At 43.7% G+C, this 24014-nt stretch overlaps 3 pseudogenes; all 3 read right to left on the bottom strand.

The window, feature by feature from the left end:
- Positions 1 to 6663: 6663 nt before the first annotated feature.
- LOC143931194 (5S ribosomal RNA) lies at positions 6664 to 6782 on the bottom strand (annotated as a pseudogene).
- A 108-nt stretch (positions 6783 to 6890) lies between these two features.
- Positions 6891 to 7009, bottom strand: LOC143932337 (5S ribosomal RNA; annotated as a pseudogene).
- Positions 7010 to 7118: 109 nt separating this feature from the next.
- On the bottom strand, positions 7119 to 7239 carry LOC143931153 (5S ribosomal RNA; annotated as a pseudogene).
- Between the last annotated feature and the right edge of the window lie 16775 nt (positions 7240 to 24014).

The raw sequence follows: 24014 nt of genomic DNA, 5'->3' as shown, positions 1-24014 counted from the left end.
GGCAGCATTTCAAAGTATATCTCAACCTGATTGAGAAACCCTCTGCATTGAACTGGATCGCCCCCAAATCACTTGGGAAGTGGAGCAGAACCAGACATACCTCTTAGAGGTAATACTCGAGGCGGGTGCCTGCACAGAGACTGGCGCAGCAGCAGGGACAGAGCAGCCACCGTGGGGGATTCCAGGTGAGCCGTGCGATTCAGGAGCGTTTTTAACGCCAAGGCAAACTGGTCCATGCGGTGATCTTGCTTATCTAATCTGGAAAAAATATTACCAACAAGCGGATTGACTGTATCTTCTGAATTCATGGCTTTTGTGTACTGTCAGAAACCATGACACAGACTTAGAGTAGTACAATCAAATCACACTTGTTTATTAATAAAAATAAAAAGGTAAATAGAAAAAAGCGTAGTCAAGCATAGCCAGAGTCCTGTAGCCAGATCAGGTAGTCGGCCAGTCCACAGTTCATTAACCAGATCGGGTAATCAGCCCTGACACTATCTCTATCTCAGTTCTTCTCCTTCTCTATCTCAGTTCTTCTCCTTCTCCCTTTCCTTCTCTATCTCAGTTCTTCTCCTTCTCCTTCTCCTCCTTCTCCTTATCCTTCTGTATTAGGGATGAGCCGAACACCAGAAACTTTGAACGGACCAAAAATTTGTACGAACTTTAGAACCCTATTAAAGTCTATCGGACTCGAACGTTCGAAATCAAAAGTGCTAATTTTAAAGGCTAATATGCAAGATAAGCAACAGACAACACCAGCAATAAGGGGTATCTTCAGGTGTATACTGTGCTGGAGGCATACAACACCAACTTTAACTCCTGCAGATACCTGTATTAGAGAACACCAGCAATAAAAGGTAGATACAGGTGTATACTGTGCTGCATCTCCTCTCACAAATGAATTGAAGCAAGCAAACATTCATTGATGGGTGTTGGTAGGCTGCATTTATGGGCTCTGGTGAGGCTGTATTTGATGGGCTCTGGTGAGGCTGTATTTGATGGGCGCTGGTGAGGCTGCATAGATGGATGCTGGTAAGGCTGCTTTTGATGGACGCTGGTGATGTAGCATTTATGGGCACTGGTAAGGCTGCATTTGATGGGCGCTGGTGAGGCTGGATTCGATGGGCACTTCATTAAAAAGGTGAGGTTTACATGGGCAGGGGAAAGGGGGTGGAGTCAGGGGTGGAGACAGGGGTGGCAAAAGGTCTTTTTTGCCTCGGATGTCAAAAGTCCTTGCACCAGCCCTGCCACCACCAAATCTGCGGTGGAAGGGTCAGTTACTTCAAGAGTCCTTTTTACAATGAGAACGACCTCCTCAGAGCAGTCTTTTGGGTGGGTGAATAACCCTTTGCTCTTGCTGTTTTTTAGGTACTGGGGTTACAGGCACACTGGTCTCTTCTTCCTGCATATCAGCTTCAGTTTCCTCAATGAAGGATGGAAAGTCTTAGGGGTCTGTTGTCAGCAGGTAAGATTGAGGGTCTTGCAACTCTTCAAAAGGTGGACTTTAAGGTCCAAACTCAGGATCCTCTGGCCTGAGAGTCACCTCAGTCACCTTGGAAGGAGGAGAAAAGGGGAGTTGGCAGGCCCTGACATTTGAGATGGCCACAGACAATCTTTCTCTTTATCCTCACTGTTTTCATCTTCAGCAAGGGGTAGAGAGTGAGATCTAGTCACTGGCTGGGATCTTTGTGAGTCCATGGGTGTGGACTGTAAATCTGGCTCTGGTGGCACGTTGTGGAAAATGTTAGATGTATTTTTATATGTATTGTCATAAGAGTCCCCCTGTGTTCATTCTCCCCTAGCCCGCTCTAAAGAGCTGACTGGGGCAGACTGACGCTGGTTGAGATCCGTTAGGTAACGTTAACACCACTTGATCTTACCGGATTTCACGAATATCTATTAGCCTGAATGATTTTTGGCCAGAAAATTTGATAAGGGGGGCTAACTCTTCCTTATGTACCACCTATTATCTCTATTATGATGTGGAATATCTCTGTAATTATGTGAGATCAAACGTTAAAACCACTTGCTCTTGTCGGCTAATTGCCAGCTCTCATCTCTCTCCACAGTTACCAGCTGTTCCTGATCATGCTCGTCTGACCTGCCTACTTAAAGCTGTCCAGCTGACTTCATCTCTGCCTTTGCCTTGGTCACATCACAAGAAACCATCTCCTGCGGTTCTGTTTAAAGACTGGCTTGCTGTCATCCCTTCTGGCTCCTTTTCCTGCTTGCTGCTGTTTTACTTGGATCCCTGACTTCTGGCCTGGCTGATTACCCGATCTGTTTATTGAACTCTGGCCTGGCTGACTACTCGATCCGGTTGCTGGAGTCTGGCTATGCTTTGACTACGCTTTCTCTACTTACCTTTTTATTTTTATTTAATAAACAAGTGTGATTTAATTGTACTTCTGTCTCGGTCTGATTCATGGTTTCTGACACTATTAGCCTGAATGATTTTTGGGCAGAAAATTGCATGTGGGGGGGCTAACCCGTCCATATGTACCACATAATATTTGTATTTTGATGTGTAATATCTCTGAAATGATGGGAGATCTAACATTAACCCTTTCATGACTAAGCCTATTTTTGGAATTTGGTGTTTACAAGTTAAAATCCATATTTTTTGCTAGAAAATTACTTGGAACCCCCAAACATTATATATATTTTTTTAGCAGAGGCTCTAGAGAATAAAACAGCGATTGTTGCAATATTTTATGTCACACGGTATTTGCGCAGTGGTGTTTTAAACGCAACTTTTTGGGAAAAGGGACACTTTCATGAATAAAAAAAAAACAAAACAGTAAAATTAGCCCAATTTGTTTGCGTAATGTGAAAGATAATGTTACGCCAAGTAAATAGATACCAAACATGTCACACTTTATAATTGCGCGCATTTGTAGATTGACGACAAAGTACGGTACCTAAAAATCTCAATAGGCGACGCTTTAAAAAATTTTTACGGTTACCAGGTTAGCGTTACAGAGGAGGTCTACTGCTAGAATTATTGCTCTCGCTCTGACGATCGCGGCGATACCTCACATGTGTGATTTAAACACCGTTTACATACGCGGGCGCGACTTCCGTATGCGTTTTCTTTGCTTCGCGAGCTCGCGGGGACGGCGGGCGCTTTGAAAATTTTTTTTTTTTTTATTTATTTTAAAATTACCAGATTGTTTTTTTAAAAAAATAAAAAATTTGATCACTTTTATTGCTGTCACAAGGAATGTAAACATCCCTTGTGACAGTAATAGGTGGTGACAGGTACTCTTTATGGAGGGATCGGGGGTCTAAAAGACCCCCCACCCCTCCTTTACACTTCAATGTATTCAGATCGCCGAAAACGGCGATTCTGAATACCAGATATTTTTTTAAAACCGGCGCCATTGGCAGCCGAGTAAACGGGAAGTGACGTCATGACGTCGCTTCCGTGTTTACGATGAGGAGACTGGAACGAAGCTGATTACGGCTTCGTTCCAGTTCCTCCCCAGCAGCCAGAGCCGACGGATCGCTAATCGGTGCTGCTGATCGAGCGGGAGCACCGGTAACAGCGGCGAGAGGCGGCGAGAGGGGGGGACGTCCCCTCCCGCTCCTCCGGCATAACAGCCGAGCGGCTTTTAGCCGCATCGGTTGTTATGGCTGGAAAGCCAATCGCCCGCTGTAAAAAACGGTACCGGGATGATGCCTGCAGGTGCGGGCATCATCCCAGTATACCCCCCGGAAGCCGAGTACGCAGATCTGCGTACGCTCGGCGGGAAGGGGTTAAAACCACTTGATCTTACCGGATTTAAGGAATATCTATTAGCCTGAATGGTTTTTGGCCAGAAAATTTGAGAAGGAGAGGCGAACCCGTCCTTATGTACCACCTAATATCTCCATTTTAAAGTGGAATATCTCTGAAATTATGTGAAATCTAACGTTAAAACCACGAGATCTTACCGGATCTAACGATTATCTATAAGCCGGAATGATTTTTGGCCAGAAAATTGCATGTGGATGGACTAACCCTTCCATATGTACCACCTAATATCTCTATTTTGATGTGGAATATCTCTGAAATAATGTGAGGTCTAACGTTAAAACCACTTGATCTTACCAGATCGAAGGGATATCTATGAGCCTGAATGGTTTTTGGCCAGAAAATTTATTAAGGGGGTGCAACCCCCCTCATTAGTCACTTAATAAGTCTCTAATTATGTGAGATCCAACGTCAAAACCACTTGATCTTACCGGTTTGAATGAATATTTTTTTCTGGCCAGAATTGCATGTGGGGGACTAACCCGTCCATATGTACCACCTAATAACTCTATTTTGATGGGAAAGGAGATAAGGGGAGGGAGCAGCCCCCCTCCTTAATCTTTTAATAAGTCTCTAATTATGTGAGATCTAACATTAAAACCACTTGATCTTACCGGATCTAACAAATATTTATCAGCCTGAATGATTTTTGGCCATAAAATTTGATAAAGCGGGCTGATGACGGGTTAGCCCCCACTGCAAATACTGTAGCTGTTAATATTGCTTCTTCTGTGTGAGATCTAACGCAAACAACAGTTGATCTAACCTGATCAAAAAAAGATCTAACAAACTGAATAATATTTTTTTTAAATATTGATATGGGGGGGCTAACCCGGCAGAGGTACTTTTACCTACTGTACATTGAAATAAATCACAGCAGATGGAGGCTAGAGGTTACAGAAAGGTCACTGTGCAATACAAACAACCAAACATTGAATACCAAAAATGGTGACCAAAAAAAGCCCGGCCCTTGTAGGCTAAATATTATCTTTGGTGACCAAAAACAGCACTCCTGGTCCTTGGAGGCCAAAAATGGGCCCCAGTGAAAAAAAACAGCACACCCAGCTGTTTTTGGTCACCGAGGACCTTTTTGGCATTCAAAGGTCAGTAGTGTGCCTTTTTTAGTCACCAAGGACCATTTTGGGCATTTAATCACTTCAGCGCTGGACCATTTGGCTGGCCAAAGACCAGAGCACTTTTTGCGATTCGGCACTGCGTTGCTTTAACCACTTGCCGACCATTGCACTCTGATGTACTTCCCCACTTTGGGGATGAACAGAGGCATCTTTAGGGGGTGGCCCGAGTCTGGGACCAATAGCCCAGAGTCTCTCGTCTCGGTCCAGAATGCAGGGAACAGGGGCAGACTGAGCCATGGTCGGGCTGGCTCCGGCTCCAGCTCCAGCTTTAGCTCTGCCATGTTTCCACCTGACTTTACTCTTGGTCACTGGGTGCTATAGCCGCCTGGTGGCTAGCAACCATTAACGTCACTGCCCACTGTGCCCACACGGCCCAACATTCAAAGCAGAGGAGGATTGCACTTCCTCCTCCTCCACGCTAGTGCTCGTGGGGCCTGGCCTACAACTTCTGGTCTGAATTGTCCCGCCGCTGTTGTGGCAGCATGGAGTGTAGAGCCCAGGAGGGAGAGAAAGGGGTGACGCCGCCACCCTGAGCAGCATTCGCAGCGGTTCCCTTAGCCTACACTCCTCCAATCTTAGTCCTCTCCCAGCTTGCTGTGCTGGAGCAGGAAGAAGGCAGAAATGACAATGCGGCGGCCGCACCACATCAATACCCACTTAGGCGGGCGGCTCTCCTCTTCTCCTCTGGCTGCCTTGCACACCAGCACCACGGATGAGCTGCTGCTGCAGTACCTGAACACATGAAGTCTATCTCCTCCTGGTCAGGTAGGTACATCAGAGTTTGTATATCAAGTACCAGGTCAGTGTGTGTCAGGTAGGTCAGTGTATGTCAGTGTGTGTCGTGTAGGTCAGTGTATGCATGTCAGGTAGGTCAGTGTAGGTCATAGTGTGTCGTGTACGTCAGTGTGGGTCACGTAGGTCAGTGTATGTATGTCGGGTAGGTCAGTGTATGTATGTCGGGTAGGTCATTGTGGGTTACGTAGGTCATCCTTTTTTCCCACAAATAGAGCTTTATTTTGAAGGTATTTCATTGCCCCTGCAATTACTTTTTTTTTGCGACATAAACGGAAAAATCTAAAATATTGAAAGAAAATAATATTTTCTGCTTTTTGTTATGGGAAAAAAAATCCAATAAACTCAATTTTAGTCATGCTGGCTAACATACTAGGCCTCCGGCCGTGATAACTTCAGCCCAGAGACAACTCGCTACCTGCAGTGTCCACCTTCCATCCTCCGCTAGCCCGTGTTAGCTGTAACCAAAGGGAGCCCATGTCCCTATTGAGTCTCCCACACTTCCATCTCCTGGGTCAGTTACCACCATACAAGACCACCCCACCGCCGCAAAGAACGCTGCCATGACGAATCCTCCAGAACACCTGAAAGGCAATAAAATGAACACAAGACACAACACCTACAACATTCAGGGAGGGTGGGCGGGAATTTCCTCTCCTTCACCTCCCAAGTGAAGGCTCTAACTCCTCCCCCTTCCTTTCCTTACCTGCAATCTCCTCCCCTCCAGTTCTTTTCTAGCCACCCCCACCTTCTAGCTCCTTACTTACTTAACCCTTTCTGTACCCTTACCACACTGTCAGGTAGGCCCTTTCCCTATCTCCGATTCGCTCCTCTCGTTCCCGGGCCTCTCGTTCTTGACAAACACCAAGATGGTCAACTCGGAAAACGAGCAGAAAAATAAAACAGGTCTTTGACTCCAACAACATATTGAAAAAAAGCCTACGGCACCTGGTATTCCCAGGCGGTCTCCCATCCAGGTACTAACCAGGACTGACCCTGCTTAGCATCTGAGATCATACGAGATCGGGCGCATTCAGGGTGTTGTGGCTATAGGTGCTCTTGCTGGCCACTCTCAACCCTCTTCACAAACGCCAAGATGGTCACCTCGGCAAACAAGCAGAAAAATAAAACGGGTCGTCGACTCCAACAACATATTAAATAAAAGCCTACAGCACTTGGTATTCCCAGGCGATCTCCCATCCAGGTACTATCCAGGCCCGACCCTGCTTAACATCCAAGATCAGCCGAAATCGGGCGCATTCAGGATGATGTGGCCGTAGGCGATCTTGCTGGCCACTCTCAACCTTCTTGACAAACGCCAAGATGGTCACCTCGGCAAACAAACAGAAAAATAAAACAGGTCGTTGACACCAACAACATATTAAAAAAAAAGCCTACGCCACCTGGTATTCCCAGGCGGCATACCATCCATGTACTAACCAGGCCCGACCCTGCTTAGCAACCAAGATCAGACGAGATCGAGGGCGCATTCAGGGTGATATGGCCGTAGGCGATCTTGCTAGGTATGTAATCAGGGCACTGATAATCAGTGCCCAATTACAATTGAGTGCCCACCAGTGCCAGCAATCAGTGGCCAATAGTGATGCCAGTCAGTGTTGGCTATCAGTGCTGCCCATCAATGCACATCACTGCTGCCCATCAATGCCGACAATTAATGCCCACCAGTGCCAAAAGTGATGCCAGTCGGTGCTGGCTATCAGTGCTGCCCATAAATGCCCATCACTGCTGCCCATCAGTGCCGACAATCAGTGCCCACCAGTGCCACCCATCAGTAATCATCAGTGCCACATATCAATGCCACCTATCAGTGTCCATAAGTGTGGCATATTCGTGCCTCCTCATCAGTGCAGCCTCATCAGCACCCATCAGTGGAGAAAAATTACTTATTTACAAAATTTACTGACAGAAACTCCTCTGCACAGAATCACATACCTGTAGGTGCCCTCAACATCCCCATTTCCGCTGTAATTGGACACAGAGGGAGGCAATCAGTGGGTCCAGCAGACGACATCCGATCATTCGCAAGAGACAGAAAGGGGATCTACCTATGTAAACCAGGCAGAGCGCCGTTCTGTGAGGAGGGGAGACAGTGATCCTGTGTTTCTCAAAACAGGAACATGGATCTCTGCCTTCCCACAGTACAAGCACCTCCCCCACACAGTAAGCACTCCCTAGACCAGTGATGGCAAAACTTGGCACCCCAGAAGTTTTGGAACTACATTTCCCATGATGCTCATGCACTCTACAGTGTAGTTGAGCATCATGGGGAAATGTACTTCTAAAACATCTGGAGTGCCAAGGTTCGCCATCACTGCCCTAGGAACACATTTAACCCTTTGATCGCCCTTTGATGTTAACCCTTTCCCAGCCAGTGTCATTAGTACAGTTACAGTGCATATTTTTAGCACTGATCACCATTGACCACTTCAGCCCCGCAAGGTTCACTTTCACTTTCTTTTGGTGGTATTTGATCACCTCTGCGGTTTTTATTTTTTGCGCTATAAACAAAAAAAGACTGACAATTTTGAAAAAAAAAAAAAAACATTTTTCTTTTTACTTTCTGCTATAAAACATATCCAAAAAAATGTAAGAAATCTAATTTCTTCATCAGTTTAGGCCAATATGTCTTCTTCTACATATTTTTGGTAAAAAAAATCCCAATAAACGTATATTGATTGGTTTGAGCAAAAGTTAGGGATCAGGGGTCTAAAAGACCCTCCTTTTGAACTTACAAGTATTCAGAAAGCCAAAATCAGCGATTCTGAATACTGTTATTTTTTTTTTATAAATCGGTGCCGTTGGGATTTCAAATCGGAGACCCGAACCAAACCAAATCTGGCTTTGTTCAGGTCTCAACCTAGGCGGCGGACATGCCGACTGGTGGCTCAGGTCTACCAGTGGGACAGGAAGAGCGGCGGGAGGGGGGTTGGATGTCCCCTCTCGAACGGCTTTTAGCCGCCTTTGGTTGTTATCACTAAAAAGCCAAACGCCCGTTCTAAAAAAAAAAGTAACCCCTTCAAGCCACGAACGCAAATTTGCATACAGTAAGAGCGACGTCGTGCCCAAATATTGTCCTTTTCCTTTTTTTTTTTCCCACAAATAAAACGTTCTCGTGGTGGTATTTAATCACCTCTGCGTTTTTTTTTTCGTTATTTTTTTCTTTTCTTTCAAAAGAAGACTTGAAATTTTGGGGGAAAAAATAGAATTTTCTGCTTTAAAACATATTCAATAAAAAAAAATGGAAGAAAAAAATTCTTCAGTAATTTAGGCCAATATGTATCCTGCTACATATTTTTGTTAAAAAAATAAATAAGTAAATGGTGGATAAATCGGACACTAAGTACCACTTTTGACACTTTTTTTGGGGACCAGTGGAATTAACCGCTTCCAGTCTACCTATGTAAACAAGGCAGATTGCCAATCTGTGAGGGAAAGATAGCGTTCTTGTGTTTCTGATCACTTTTTTACCCCAGTCCCAGCAACCCCCCCCAGTTGGAAAGCACCCCTTAGGGAACAAGTTTAACCCTTTTATCCCCCCTGATGTTAACCCCTTCCCCTCCACTGTCACTAGTCTCTTTATATTAGGTCTTTATATTTGGTGACTTTAACTTGGCCCCTAGGGATGACCTTGATAGGCTGCACCCTGGATATAGGTCCTCCTCAGACTTACGGCAGTGGGCCACTACGTTTACATTAACAGACATGTGGCGGCATTACCACCCTCATGATCGGGAATACACCTGTCACTCGGCTTCCCATAGAGCCCTCTCCAGAATTGATTTAGTCTATGCTTCTTCTGGGGCGCTTGTATGGGCACAGGAAGTCCGGCACCTACCCAGGGGTATCTCTGATCACTCCCCACTATGCCTAACTATATCTCCGGACAGACCTTCCGGACTGAGACTCTGGCGCTTGTCGGGTTTCTGGGCGACGGATGACAGGTTGAAAGAACCAATGACTGAGGCGCTCTGTCAGTATTGGACTGGCAACGGGGATTCGACATCTGTGCCGAATGCATGGGATCCCTTTAAGGCCTGGGTGAGGGGGGCTTTCATCTCTCATATTTCTCATATACAGAGGGAGGCTGAGCGATACCTACGGGAGCGGGAGGAGGAGGCTGGGAAACGGGAGGCGGCCTATATTCTGGACCCCAGTGACTCCACTTACCTGACGTGGCAGAGTACGTTGTGGGGGCTCTCGTTGTATAGGGTGGAGCAGACTAAAAAATCTATGTTACACGCTAGGCAGCGGATGTTTGAATTTGGAGATAGAAATGGGAGGTTGCTTGCCTGGTTGGATTGGATCCACGCATATTGCTCAGATTCGGGGCGCTACTGGGGAACTACTGTCTTCCCCTACAGACATTAATTGCCGGTTTCTCAAATTTTTTCAGGGGGTCTATGCCTCTCGCGCCAGCTCCACTCCGGCGGAGTTGAGGAATTATTTACAGCAGGTCCCCTTCCCTATGTTATCTGAGACGGACAGGGATATGTTGGATGGTGACATCAAGTTGGAGTAGGTGCAGGTGGCGATTGGGGCCCTTCAGTCAGGCAAGACTCCGGGAATGGATGGGCTGCCCTCTGAATTTGATGTACAAAATATGGAGCTCCTTGCCCCAAAACTCACTGCCTTGTTCTTGGGCCTTGGGATGGCAGAGGCCCTCCCTGAGTCCATGGAAGAGGCGGTTGTCGTCCTTATCTCCAAACCAGGTAAGGACCCGCAGGAGTGTTCCTCATACAGACCCATTTCTCTACTGAACGTAGATGCCAAAATATTAGCAAAAATTCTAGCTACTCGACTCAGGTCGATCATCTCAAAGCTGATCCATGCCGATCAGACTGGTTTTATGCCAGGTAAAGGTACAGACATCAATATACGTTGCCTTTTTCTTAACCTGTCAACCACGCATGATAATAGTGGCTCCCGGGTGGTGGCGTCACTTGACGCAGAAAAAGCATTCGACTCTGTGGAGTAGGGACACCTCTTCGTTGTTTTGGGTTTGGCCCAGGGTTTCTGCGTTGGTTACAATTGCTCTATCTGGCGCCCAGGGCTAGGGTGCACACTAACGACAGGCTTTTGGATCTATTCCCACTCCACAGGGGCACACGCCTGGGATGTCTCCTGTCCCCGGGGCTTTTTGCTTTTGCTATAGAGCCTCTGGCAATTTTTATCAGGATGTCCCCGGGCGTCCGGGGGTTGGTGGTGGGCGGAGTGGAAGAAAAGATATCGCTGTATGAGGACAACGCTCTACTATACCTGAGGGATGCTGGTCCCTCCTTAGCAGCTGCCCTGAGAATATTCTATCAATTTGGAGTTCATTCCGGTATCCGTATTAACTGGTCTAAGTCCAGTCTACTTCCCTTGGATGGAGGGGACTGTCATGGATCAATCTCCGGTCCACTGGAGTGGGTATCCTCCTTTAAATATCTGGGGGTGTTGGTATCCAGAGACCCCGCCCAATACTACCGACTCAATATATCCCCCCTGCTTCGCTTTGTTAAGGACTGGTTTCAGTCTTGGGCTGGGTTACCTCTAAACCTTTTGGGTTGTGTCAGCATTTTTAAGATGATGGTGCTGCCCAAACTTATCTATATGTTTATAAACAGTCCGGTGTGGGTTCAGGCCTCTTTTTTCCGTGAACTGGATGGGTACCTTACCTCCTTTTTGTGGAATGGTGCGTCTCCACGCCTGGCTAGGGCCACATTGCGCCTTCCCACTCATTTGGGGGGGCTTTCCCTCCCAGATGTGCGGATCTATTATTGGGCAGCAATGCTAGTTACAGCTTATTGGTGGTTGGAGGGGAGCCAGTCTAATGCCGCGGTGAATGTGGAGGCAGCACGGGTGGGCACGAGACGGGATCTTCAAGATCTGGTATATAGGGGGGTTAGGGCTTACTCTGATCTCCCAATTCCGACGAAGGCTACACTGAAGGCATGGGTTATGGCTAGGCGTCGTTTTTCGAGTGCCGACCGGTCTCCTGCTCAGCCGCATTGGGGCAACCCCGCCTTGCACCACTTCCGTATGGTTCCGGACCATCGGGTGTGGGCTAGGTACGGGATAGCGACTCTTCGGGATATCATGCTTACCGGCGCCCTACTGACATATACACACTTATCTGGGAAATATGACCTTCCGGGTTGGATGTGCTTTCGTTACATTCAATTGCGTCATGCTGCCAGGGCCCAGTTCCCGACTCCCCCCCCTGCTCCAATTGGACCCAGTGGAGGACCTCCTGTCTGATAGTGACCTGCGAAAGCCCCTCTCAGCATTGTACAACACCCTATTGCCAAAGGACATTCCCAGACTGGCCCGGGTGTGGGAGGAGTGGCGAAGTGACATCCCGACACTCACTAGGGAGGATTGGGAAGACTGTCTAACTTATGGTCCCAGGGTGATGATAGCAGCGGGTGACAAATTGATCCAGCTTAAATTTCTTCACAGAGTGTATTTTACTCCAGTCAGATTGTCGAGAATGTATACTGACAAGGACCCGCATTGCCCCCGCTGTAGAGCGTATCTTGGCACGTTTATCCATATGTTCTGGGAGTGCCCGAATCTGGCGACTTTCTGGGAAGGGGTGTTTGAACATATGAATGTTCGTATGGAGTTGTCAGTCCCCAGGTCACCGGAGCTTGCTCTCTTGGGGGTACAGGAAGATGCTCAGAGGCCACATCACAGTAGGATATTTATCTCTATACTCTGTTTTTATGCTAAGAGGGAGATTCTGGTGCGATGGACATCCCTAGCTCCACCTAGGGTGTCTGCATGGGAGAATAAAATAAATGCTGTGCTACCCATGTACAAATTGACATATATGAGCAGGGGCTGTCCTTGGAAGTTCGACAAGGTATGGTCCCCATGGATTGGGCCTACCCTTGGATAGTAGACTAGGAATGACAAGATCCCTCCCTTCACACTTTCTTATTCCCTCTGATGTTTTTTTGCGCTTTTCCCCTGTTTTCCTCCTCCTCCCTTCCCCCCCTCCTTGTTCCCCATCATCCTCCCCCTTCCCTTGTTTTCCTCTGTCCCCCCCATCCTCTTCTCTCCCCACCGGGCTATATCACAGCAATGGGTATCCTTATGTTCACACAGTCTTATTGTTCATTATGATTGCTATGATGACCTTTGTACACTGTTACCTGTATACCTTGTTTGCGGATTCTGTATTATGATGAAGTTCAATAAAGCACTCCTGATTGTTAAAAAAAAGAGAATGACATTTTGCGACCCGACTTTGGGGGCCCATATCTTGGGGCCAATTATTGCCAGGAACCCCAAATTCGGTATGCAGACACAGTGGTACTAGCACTACAACATATTTGGGGTTCCTATCTCCAAGTGACCCCGAGATAGGGGGCCCCAAAGTCGGGTCGCAAAATGTCATGCACTTTTCTGCTTCAGAGATGCATGGCCTCAAAGTCAACTGTGACCATCTGCGACAATGTAATTTGGTCATTAGGGTTGGGTGTTATGGTAAGTGGTTATCCATTAGGGTTAGGGTTATTGTTTAGGATTAAGGGTTGGATTAGGGTTAGGGTTGTTTAGGGTTAGGTTAGTGTAAGGGATAGGGTTAGCTGTTAGGGGTAGGGTTAGTGTTAGGGGTTAGGGTTAGTGGTTAGTGTTAGGGTTAGGATGAATGGTTTGGGTTAGGATTCTGGATATTTTAATAAGGCATTAAAAATATTATATTACCATATACAGCAGCAAAGAATTAAAATATATTAATCAGTACATATTTCACGATAAAAATATATTAAAAAATTGGCCAAATAAATTTAAAACAATTATAAAAAATCTAATTAACATAGATTTGCTTTTAAATAAAACAATTTGAAACTAGAAAAAATGAATAAAAACATATATTAAGATTAAAAAATAAATAATTAACAATTTTGATATTGTTTTATATTAGAAATAATGAAAACATGTTAAAAATTGCCACAAGAAAATTTTAGATATTTTAAAAAATTGGATAATTTGCTATAAATAGACATTATTTTTTTTTAAATAAAGGACAGAGAAAAAAATTAATCTGTACATCTATAGATAAATATATTTTATAAATATATACACATACCTGATCGTTAGCAACAGACGTTCCTCTGGTGACACACTGTTTCTCATATTGGTGTCCACGAATGTCAGACCAGGTCGTACTTTTTCTAAGAGCAGATCAAATGTGACAATGGACATCCGGCTAAAATTAAAAAACTTGTCGGGGTAGGTACGCAGCTGCACATACATGTTTGTGAAATATCCAACGGACATTCGCTGTCCCATCAACTGATGGGTCCAATATCGTCGAGCTCTGACTCTGGACCTCTCACGAAATTTGCAACGACGTTGCTGTCTCATCAAGAGCAACATCATTTCCTGACATATATTCAATATGGGATCCATTTCAAAATATATACCACAGAAAGAGAGGCAAATGCAAGTGTACAACTGCTCTCTATGCTGCTCACTCTGATCAAAATAGCAGAAATAGTTAAAAAAAACTTGCTTTGAGAGCTTGGGGAGGGTCTACATGATGTTATCTTTATAAACACTTAAAAAACGCAAACGCGGCTAAACGCGTCTAAACGCAGCATGCAAACGCGGCAAAACGCTCGTTTCTAAACACGCGTTTCAGCTTTTTTTGAGCAGAGTTTTCACCTGCGTCTCGTGTGCATGAGGCCTTAGGCTGGATTCACGCCTGTGCATTTTGGAGATTTGTACTACAGAACATGTTCCATATGAAAACATGTTAAGTGGGCTGTGGTGAAAATCTGCAGAATGCAAAAAGCACAAAAAATGCATAGGTGTGAATCAAGCCTTATAGCTTATGAAGGAAAAACTATCCAAGGGAAAACCCTTACCTTTTTTTTTATGTATAGCTTTTGCTTGCAAAAGCTTTCTTCTGTCTCCCAGGATGCCAGTTTTTCAGACAAGAGATTGGCAGCATGTTTTTAAAATTTGGAGCACTGGCCTTTGCTTGTGACCAGACAGTGAACCTTAACTTGTTACAATCTTGTATCCTCCTATCAGGACACGTTTTGGACTTTTAAACCCAGGTGACTCTGTGCTGTTTCTTATTTTCCATTTTGGATTTTATCTAGAGTGGATTGAATTTATCAGAGTCTGTGACCAGATCACCCAGTACGTTGGAAGAAGTGAATATCAAGTCACATTCAGGTATGTACACCACTTTCATGTTGTGAAGTTTGTCAGTCACTAGAGAGGTGACATGTGGGCTTATTTTTGAAGTGCAGTTTGCCGCTTTTGTAAACTTGCGTGATGCTGGCTATTGGTGAATGAGGGATTTATCTGGAAAGTTGGTTTGCAGGGTTTCTTCTTCCTTGTTTATTTTTCAATGTTTTATACTTAGAATGCAAGGGTAGAGCATACTGCTGTATACTCTATATTGTGTAGTATGTGATCTTTAATGCAAACATCTTGCATTCTGTAGTTTTTCTGTATTGTTAGCACATTTAAGCTTGCCATACACTGTACAATGTGATTTTACAACCTTCTTTAGAACTACCAGAAACTATACGGTGCAAGTGACTGTCCATTTGTGTTTTTTCGCATTGTTTTATTCAAGCCATACACGTGGTGTTTTTTTTTTGTTTTTTTTGTTTTTTGCTTTTTTTTTTACTTTAATATGCAGGTTGAAGGAGGGAAAAGCGCCCCCCCCCCCCCATTCACACATTTCTCTTTGGATGGGGTAATCTTTCCGACTGTGGCATTGCAGTATGACGGTGGGCTGTTTTCAAATTACTAGTGTTGTCAGCTATAGGGACATACTAAAAGGAATGACAGAATGGAATGCCCATAGACTTTAACAGGGAGATGGAATGCCCATAGAGAATAATGGAACAAAGTGGAATGCCCATAGAGAATAATGGGAAAAAAATTCAGTTTGTGACAGACTCTTTTGACATATAAATGTTTTTTTTTTTTTAAAGACCTACTTTTAAATATCAGTGGCCATGTTTAATATTGAGATTAGATGGGATTAATGTTGTTTTTTATGGCATAACAAAGGTAAATGACAGAGTGGAATGCCCATAGAGTATAATGGGAAGTAAAATATAAACTCATTTGCAAGCAAATCTGAGTGACATAGCAATTTATCCTTTACCACAGCTGTTCCTCAAGTAGAGTAGAAGATTGTAAGATTGGGATTATTTGGGATTACGGCTGTTTTATATTGAATTACAAACATATGACAGAGTGGAATGCCCATAGAGTAAAATGGGAAGCAAGGTGTGTCCTGGAGTCAAAACCATTGGTCATATCAGATCATTCTTTAGCAGACATACTCTCTATGTCCAGTTGTGATGCCCAAAATTCAGATTAAGTGGGATTATTATTGGTTTCTATGGAATGACAAACATATGACAGAGTGGAATGCCCATAGAGTATAATGGGAAGCAAGATGTGACCTGGAGTCAGAACCATTGGTCATATCAGATCAATCTTTAGCAGACATACTCTCTATGTTCAGCAGTGATGTCCAAATTTCAAATTAAACGGGATTATTATTGTTTTATATGGAATGACAAGACATATGACAGAGTGGAATGCCCATAGAGTATAATGGGAAATAAAATCTAAACTCATTTTCAGGCAAATCTGAGTGACATAGCAATTTATCCTTTACCACAGCTGTTCCTCAAGTAGAGTAGCAGATTGTAAGGTTGAGATTATTTGGGATTACAGCTGTTTTCTATGGAATGACAGATAAATAATAGAAAGGAATGCCCATAGAGTATAATGGGAAGCAAGATGTGACCTGGAGTCAAAACCATTGGTCATATCAGATCAGTCTTTAGCAGACATACTCTCTATGTCCAGTGGTGATGTCCAAAATTCAGATTAAGTGGGATTATTATTGGTTTCTATGGAATGACATACATATGACAGAGTGGAATGCCCATAGAGAATAATGGGAAGCAAGATGTGACCTGGAGTCAGAACCATTGGTCATATCAGATCAATCTTTAGCAGACATACTCTCTATGTTCAGCAGTGATGTCCAAATTTCAAATTAAACGGGATTATTATTGTTTTATATGGAATGACAAGACATATGACAGAGTGGAATGCCCATAGAGTATAATGGGAAATAAAATCTAAACTCATTTTCAGGCAAATCTGAGTGACATAGCAATTTATCCTTTACCACAGCTGTTCCTCAAGTAGAGTAGCAGATTGTAAGGTTGAGATTATTTGGGATTACAGCTGTTTTCTATGGAATGACAGATAAATAATAGAAAGGAATGCCCATAGAGTATAATGGGAAGCAAGATGTGACCTGGAGTCAAAACCATTGGTCATATCAGATCAGTCTTTAGCAGACATACTCTCTATGTCCAGTGGTGATGTCCAAAATTCAGATTAAGTGGGATTATTATTGGTTTCTATGGAATGACATACATATGACAGAGTGGAATGCCCATAGAGAATAATGGGAAGCAAGATGTGACCTGGAGTCAGAACCATTGGTCATATCAGATCAATCTTTAGCAGACATATTCTCTATGTCCAGTTGTGATGCCCAAAATTCAGATTAAGTGGGATTATTATTGGTTTCTATGGAATGACATACATATGACAGAGTGGAATGCCCATAGAGAATAATGGGAAGCAAGATGTGACCTGGAGTCAGAACCATTGGTCATATCAGATCAATCTTTAGCAGACATACTCTCTATGTCCAGTGGTGATGTCCAAAATTCACATTAAGTGGGATTATTATTGGTTTCTATGGAATGACAGATAAATAATAGAAAGGAATGCCCATAGAGTATAATGGGAAGCAAGATGTGTCCTGGAGTCAAAACGATTGGTCCTATCAGATCAATCTTTAGCAGACATATTCTCTATGTCCAGTTGTGATGCCCAAAATTCAGATTAAGTGGGATTATTATTGGTTTCTATGGAATGACATACATATGACAGAGTGGAATGCCCATAGAGAATAATGGGAAGCAAGATGTGACCTGGAGTCAGAACCATTGGTCATATCACATCAATTTTTAGCAGACATACCCTCTATGTCCAGTGGTGATGCCCAAAATTCACATTAAGTGGGATTATTATTGGTTTCTATGGAATTACATACATATGACAGAGTGGAATGCCCATAGAGTATAATGGGAAGCAAGATGTGACCTGGAGTCAGAACCATTGGTCATATGAGATCAATCTTTAGCAGACATACCCTCTATGTTCAGCAGTGATGTCCAAATTTCAAATTATTATTATTGTATTATTATTGTTTTATATGGAATGACAAGACATATGACAGAGTGGAATGCCTATAGAGTATAATGGGAAATAAAATCTAAACTCATTTTCAGGCAAATCTGATTGACATAGCAATTTATCCTTTACCACAGCTGTTCCTCAAGTAGAGTAGCAGATTGTAAGGTTGAGATTATTTCAGATTACAGCTGTTTTCTATGGAATGACAGATAAATAATAGAAAGGAATGCCCATAGAGTATAATGGGAAGCAAGATGTGACCTGGAGTCAAAACCATTGGTCATATCAGATCATTCTTTAGCAGACATACCCTCTATGTCCAGTGGTGTTGTCCAAAATTCACATTAAGTGGGATTATTATCGGTTTCTATGGAATGACAGATAAATAATAGAAAGGAATGCCCATAGAGTATAATGGGAAGCAAGGTGTGGCCTGGAGTCAGAACCATTGGTCATATCACATCAATCTTTAGCAGACATACCCTTCTATGTCCAGTGGTGATGTCCAAAATTCACATTAAGTGGGATTATTATTGGTTTCTATGGAATGACAGATAAATAATAGAAAGGAATGCCCATAGAGTATAATGGGAAGCAAGATGTGACCTGGAGTCAAAACCATTGGTCATATCAGATCAATCTTTAGCAGACATACTCTCTATGTCCAGTTGTGATGTCCAAATTTCAAATTAAACGGGATTATTATTGTTTTATATGGAATGACAAGACATATGACAGAGTGGAATGTAGCAATTTATCCTTTACCACAGCTGTTCCTCAAGTAGAGTAGCAGATTGTAAGGTTGAGATTATTTGGGATTACAGCTGTTTTCTATGGAATGACAGATAAATAATAGAAAGGAATGGCCATAGAGTATAACAGGGCTCGACAAACCCCGGTCGCCAGGTCGCATTTGCGCCTAGATTTCGTGTCCTGGCGACTGGGGCAATGCTGCTGGGGTATCCTGTCTCCATTTGGACCCCGAACTCCGCCGCGCAATTCCATCGGGCCGCGCCGGCCAGTAATTGAGGCCGCGGCTTTGCGGCCTTCTAAAATCTTTCGGTAGTCTGGCGCCATCTTGTGGTGGATGTAGAAATTACACCCTATTCCAATAATGCTAATTCCTAATGGAGTGAAGCTCCCCTGCCTGTTTTTTGCCCAACGGTGAGTGTGGTGGCTGGTAAATGGCTTCTCATTATATTATATATATATTATTAAATGTATTAATTTATTTATTAATTTAATTTTATATATATATATATATATATATATATATATATATATATATTTTTTTTTTTTTGTAATTTATTTTTTTTTTTTTTTGTAAAAGTAAAAAAAAAAATAATTTTAATTAAGGAAAAAAAAAATATTATTTGTAATCCTCCCTGCTTGACCCCTTTCACAAGGGCTGTCTGATCAGGTTCACCTGTCAGTTTTTCAGCCGGACCTGATCGAACCCTTAGCAGGGAAATGGCAGTAAATGAGCGGGAATATGTCGGAAATAATAGTCACATTCTTTTGTTAACCACTTCATGCCCGCGCTATAGACGAAAGATGTCTACAGCGCGGACACCAATTGCCGGGAGGGCATCCCTAGACATCCTCCTGTTTACTTCCCCTCTGCAAGCTGCCGTAGGCGAGCATCGGGGAAGTTCTGTGTTGGCCGTGTCCCTTGGATACAGCCAATCACAGATCATGCTAAATGACCAATCACAGCGGCCATTTAGCACTCGAGCGGTGTGTCCAATGAGAGGTGATCTCATATGTGGGGGGCTGGGGGCTATCTTCCCCTCACTCGTCTCCATGTCAGGCCAGGGACAGGTCCAGATCGCCGTCACGGACCTGGCTCCTAACTTTTTTAGCTGGCTCCTAGATTCCAAGCAAATTTGTCAACTCCTGGAGTATAATGGGAAGCAAGATGTGACCTGGAGTCAAAACCATTGGTCATATCAGATCAGTCTTTAGCAGACATACTCTCTATGTCCAGTGGTGATGTCCAAAATTCAGATTAAGTGGGATTATTATTGGTTTCTATGGAATGACATACATATGACAGAGTGGAATGCCCATAGAGAATAATGGGAAGCAAGATGTGACCTGGAGTCAGAACCATTGGTCATATCACATCAATCTTTAGCAGACATACTCTCTATGTTTGTTAGTGATGTCCAAATTAGACATTACGTGGGATTATTATTTTTTTCTATAGAATGACAGATAAATAATAAAAAGGAATGCCCATAGAGTATCATGGAGAGCAAGATGTGTCCTGGAGTCAAAACCATTGGTCATATCTGATCAATCTTTAGCAGACATGCTCCCTATGTCCAGTGGTGATGTCCAAAATTCACATTAAGTGGGATTATTATTGGTTTCTATGGAATGACATACATATGACAGAGTGGAATGCCCATAGAGTATAATGGGAAGCAAGGTGTGACCTGGAGTCAGAACCATTGGTCATATCCCATCAATTTTTAGCAGACATACCCTCCATGTCCAGTGGTGATGTCCAAAATTCGGATTAAGTGGGATTATTATTGGTTTCTATGGAATGACAGATAAATAATAGAAAGGAATGCCCATAGAGTATAATGGGAAGCAAGATGTGACCTGGAGTCAGAACCATTGGTCATATCAGATCAGTCTTTAGCAGACATACTCTCTATGTTCAGCAGTGATGTCCAAATTTCAAATTAAACGGGATTATTATTGTTTTATATGGAATGACAAGACATATGACAGAGTGGAATGCCCATAGAATATAATGAGAAGTAAAATATAATCTCATTTGCAGGCAAATCTGAGAGACATAGCATTTTCACCTTTCCCACAGCTGTTCCTCAAGTAGAGTAGCAGTTTGTAAGGTTGAGATTATTTGGGATTACAGCTGTTTTCTATGGAATGACAGATAAATGATGGAAAGGAATGCCCATAGAGTAGAATGGGAACCAAGATGTGACCTGGAGTCAAAATCTTTCAGCATACCAAATAAATCCTTAGCAAATATAGTATCCAAGTTTAGTGGCACGATTTTAAATCGAGTGTGTATGGATTTTAATTGTTTTATAAGGAATGAAAGAAGAAAATGCCCACAGAGCAGCCCTCAAAAATTACACTCGCCTGCTCACATTTTGCGAGTTGATTTTGAGGGATGGCAGATGTGGGCTGCCTGGGGGGGCCAGCACCACCAGTGGCGGCCCGCCCATAGGGGGCGCCCGGGCGCCGCCCCCCCTTCCCCCTAGGTGTAAAAAAAAAAAAGTAAAAAATAAATAAAATAAAAAAAACGGGCCCTTTAAGACATTTAAAAAAAAAAATATGTCATTTAACAATTTAACATAGTGTACTGTGGCGCCGGTCACAGTGCACTATGAGAAGCGCCACGTCGATGCAATCACAAGATTGCATCCATGGCGCTTCATTTGCGGGTTAAAAACCCGCCTTGCGGCGCTCTGCAGAACGCCGACTAGCTTCCGCCCGTAAAATCATTGTGATTCTACGGGCGGGAGCATTGTCAATCTTAGACAGGCAGGTCACTTCCGGCTTTCGGCTGCTTCACGAAACCCGGAAGTGACGTCGGCAGCTCCGTTCCTCAGCCCGGGCGGAGCTGCAAGACAGTGAGGCAGGAGGTGAGTCACCGCAAAAAGGCTTTCTAGTTTCTACTTTGTTGAGAATGTTCATGCATTTAGCTGAATGAATGGAAAAAAAGCTTTCACAGCCAGAAAGCTTTCCCCAGGCCAGGCGACTTTTGCCGTGGCCAATCAGAGAATGAGCTCTGAAGGGGGAACTCCACGCCAAATTTCTGAAAAAAAAATTGACGTGGGTTCCCCCTCCGAGAGCATACCAGGCCCTTAGGTCTGGTATGGATTCCAAGGGGAACCCCCTACGCCGAAAAAGCGGCGTGGGGGTCCCCCCCAGATCCACACCAGACCCTTATCCGAGCACGCTACCCGACAAGACCCCCGAAGTCGGAAGAAGAGGCCGGCGGCGAGGAAGAAAGCCGGGCTCCTCCGCTAGCAAAAGAGCTACAAGAAGATAGCGGAGGAGTCCGGCGAGAAGACCCCCGAAGACGGAAGACCCCCGGAGCTGTGCAATAAAATATTTTAACCCTTTTTTTTCAGAAATTTGGCGTGGAGTTCCCCCTTCAGAGCTCATTCTCTGATTGGCCACGGCAAAAGTCGCCTGGCCTGGGGAAAGCTTTCTGGCTGTGAAAGCTTTTTTTCCATTCATTCAGCTAAATGCATGAACATTCTCAACAAAGTAGAAACTAGAAAGCCTTTATGCGGTGACTCACCTCCTGCCTCACTGTCTTGCAGCTCCGCTCGGGCTGAGGAACGGAGCTGCCAACGTCACTTCCGGGTTTCGTGAAGCAGCCGAAAGCCGGAAGTGACCTGCCTGTCTAAGATTGACAATGCTCCCGCCCGTAGAATCACAATGATTTTACGGGCGGAAGCTAGTCGGCGTTCTGCTGTGCGCCGCAAGGCGGGTTTTTAACCCGCAAATGAAGCGCCACGTCGATGCAATCACAAGATTGCATCCATGGCGCTTCATGACCGGCGCCACAGTACACTATGTTAAATTGTTAAATGACATTTTTTTTTTTAAATGTCTTAAAGGGCCCGTTTTTTTTTTTTTTGACTTTTTTTTTAACTTTTTTTTTTTTTTTGACTTTATTTCTTTTTTACACCTAGGGGGAGGGGGGCGGCGCCCAGGCGCCCCCTATGGGTGGGCCGCCACTGGTGGTGCTGGCCCCCCAGGCAGCCCACATCTGCCAGCCCTCAAAATCCACTCGCAAAATGTGAGCAGGCGAGTGTAATTTTTGAGGGCTGCTCTGTGGGCATTTTCTTCTTTCATTCCTTATAAAACAATTAAAATCCATACACACTTGATTTAAAATCGTGCCACTAAACTTGGATACTATATTTGCTAAGGATTTATTTGGTATGCTGAAAGATTTTGACTCCAGGTCACATCTTGGTTCCCATTCTACTCTATGGGCATTCCTTTCCATCATTTATCTGTCATTCCATAGAAAACAGCTGTAATCCCAAATAATCTCAACCTTACAAACTGCTACTCTACTTGAGGAACAGCTGTGGGAAAGGTGAAAATGCTATGTCTCTCAGATTTGCCTGCAAATGAGATTATATTTTACTTCCCATTATATTCTATGGGCATTCCACTCTGTCAAATGTCTTGTCATTCCATATAAAACAATAATAATCTCGTTTAATGTCAAATTTGGACATCACTGCTGAACGTAGAGAGTATGTCTGCTAAAGATTGATCTGATATGACCAATGGTTCTGACTCCAGGTCACACCTTGCTTCCCATTATATTCTATGGGCATTCCACTCTGTCATATGTTTGTCATTCCATAGAAACCAATAATAATCCCACTTAATGTGAATTTTGGACATCACCACTGGACATAGAGACTATGTCTGCTAAAGAATGATCTGATATGACCAATGGTGTTGACTCCAGGTCACATCTTGCTTCCCATTATACTCTATGGGCATTCCACTCTGTCATATGTATGTCATTCCATAGAAACCAATAATAATCCCACTTAATGTGAATTTTGGACATCACCACTGGACATAGAGGGCATGTCTGCTAAAGATTGATGTGATATGACCAATGGTTCTGACTCCAGGTCACACCTTGCTTCCCATTATACTCTATGGGCATTCCTTTCTATTATTTATCTGTCATTCCATAGAAACCGATAATAATCCCACTTAATGTGAATTTTGGACAACACCACTGGACATAGAGGGTATGTCTGCTAAAGAATGATCTGATATGACCAATGGTTTTGACTCCAGATCTTGCTTCCCATTATACTCTATGGGCATTCCTTTCTATTATTTATCTGTCATTCCATAGAAAACAGCTGCAATCTGAAATAATCTCAACCTTACAATCTGCTACTCTACTTGAGGAACAGCTGTGGTATAGGATAAATTGCTATGTAACTCAGATTTGCCTGAAAATGAGTTTAGATTTT

Source organism: Lithobates pipiens, unplaced genomic scaffold, assembly GCF_037356315.1.
Source record: "Lithobates pipiens isolate NorthernLeopardFrog02 unplaced genomic scaffold, aLitPip1_a1.2 Scaffold_25, whole genome shotgun sequence".
NCBI lineage: Eukaryota > Metazoa > Chordata > Amphibia > Anura > Ranidae > Lithobates > Lithobates pipiens.
The sequence above is the reverse complement of the archived record's forward strand: the minus strand, read 5'-3'. Positions and strand labels throughout refer to the sequence as shown.